This window comes from Sorex fumeus, unplaced genomic scaffold (assembly GCF_029834395.1).
Source record: "Sorex fumeus unplaced genomic scaffold, SorFum_2.1 ptg000018l, whole genome shotgun sequence".
Classification (NCBI taxonomy): Eukaryota; Metazoa; Chordata; class Mammalia; order Eulipotyphla; family Soricidae; genus Sorex; species Sorex fumeus.
This window is the reverse complement of record NW_026606075.1, coordinates 19810001-19811965: the sequence shown is the minus strand read 5'-3', so window position 1 is coordinate 19811965 and position 1965 is coordinate 19810001. Positions and strand designations below refer to the sequence as shown.

The window sequence follows — 1965 nt, the reverse complement described above, 5'->3', positions numbered from 1 at the left end:
CAACCCCTCCAAAAATGTTATTGGTACTCCTCATGCCTGGTTGAAGTTCTGAAGCTTGTGTATAAGAAAATACCTTATTCTCTGAAAATTCCTATCATTAGATTTATTGACTGTGTAACAAAGTGACAAAAAGTGTACATGTTTACAAGTAATGAATGGTCCTGCACTCATGAATCTCTTCTAAAGTATGACCTAAATATAATTTCCTTCCATGGGACAATTTATACCCTAAAACATTCCATTACTGGGGACCGAGAGATAATACAGCAGATAGGGTACTTGCATGTAGCCAACCTGGGTTGGATCACTGGCATCCCCAAGCACTGCCAGGAGTATAATTACTGAGTAGAGCCAGGAATAAGCTCTGAGCTTTGCTAAGTCCCTATCCTCCCCTTCCTCTCCCCACCCCAACCCCCCCACAACATTCCACTAAATGTTCTGCTTTGGGGGAGGGTATGGGGAGCATACCCAGCAGTGCTGAAGGGTTATTCCTGGGCTCTGTGCTCAAGGAAATATATACCACATATGGAGCCAGGGATTGGACCCAGGTTACACTATGCAAGGCAAGCCCTCTACCTGCTATACTATCTCCTGGCCCTTTGAATATTTTGTGACCAATGTTTTTATACCTGCATTAGAACTCTGCACAAGTTCAATTACTGGAACACACTATTTCACTTCCTGAGAAACTGCCTTACTTTTACTGGTGACTATCTCATATTCCCAAACATGATATGGCTACAGCATTGGTAGTATCTTTATTGTCATACAGTGCTACCTTAATTTTAATCTCAATTTTATTAGCCTCATGGCTGACAACATACTTGCCATCTCTTCAGCTAAACATCTGGAGATTTGAGGGTTTCTTCCTGCTCCCAGGATTTTTAAGATTATTCTGGACACAAGTCCATTGTTGGTGATTTACAAATATTTTGTCTGTGGTTTGTGTTTTCCTCTTGGTATTTGGGCCATACCTGGAAGCCACCCCACCTAAGTGCTGGGGAGATAGGTCTTTTCAGATGATGCTTAGGAGACTTAGCCAGGGTCTCCAGCATAGAAAGCACAGCCAAGGGGCCTTTCACCTTCCAAAGATCTTCACAGACTAAGTCTTACAATGAGCTGAAGTCCCATCTACCCATCCATCCTGTGTGCAGTATACCTATACTATGTCTAAGAACCTTTCACCAAACCTTAAAATTCTAAAGATGTTCTTTAAGTCCTATGGTTTCACTTTCTTATTGATACATGCTTTCTTTTATTAAGTGTGAGATTTATTGTTTTTAAGTGAGGCCTATACTATTGAATTTTCCTCAGCCAAATTGTTTTTGTATGATCAGCTATACTTGTCTCCTTGTCCTCTTATTTTATTTACATACACCTGTCCTGCAATGCCACATCCTCTGGAAATAAGTAGTTATAAATGATTAGAACCAGGGTTTTTCTAATTTCTTCACATTTATCTTCAATATGGTTTTTAGATAATTTTACATGACTAGAGGTCCTTTCTCCTCCCATAGAGCCCAGCTAAGAACTACAAGGAATTATCTCAGAGCACAGAACCAGGAGTAAATCCTAAGCATAGCCTAATGTGGCCCACCAAGTGAAATTTTAGGGTTTTTTCCCCCCCAGGGGCTGGGAAAGGACACATGGCGGTGCTCCAGGCTTACCTGACTGAGGTTACAGAAAACCAGGTGCTCTCTGGTGGGTTACCAGGGCACTGTAAAAAGGCAACATATACAAACTACTGAATTTGAGACTGTAAAACCTAAATTAACGACCAAGTTGAGCCTAATATTTATTATACTGGGTTTCTAGGGAAAGGAAGATTTACAATTTTTTTCTGGCTGTTTAAAGCTATTACTATAGAGTATCTTGAATAGGTCTTCCAAAATCCTAAAAGTAAAACATACAATGCACCTCTTATAGTGAGAAAAAAAAAAGTACAACATCCATTTCTGAGTATAT

At 40.1% G+C, this 1965-nt stretch overlaps 1 protein-coding gene across 1 annotated transcript in view; it reads right to left on the bottom strand.

Moving 5' to 3' along the window:
- Nucleotides 1-1952: 1952 nt before the first annotated feature.
- Nucleotides 1953-1965, bottom strand: part of RPS23 (ribosomal protein S23) — a 2190-nt gene continuing 2177 nt past the window's right edge. The window contains exon 4 of the mRNA XM_056112589.1: nucleotides 1953-1965. This exon is cut by the window's right edge and continues 183 nt beyond it. The gene's annotated coding sequence lies outside the window, so the exon portion shown is untranslated.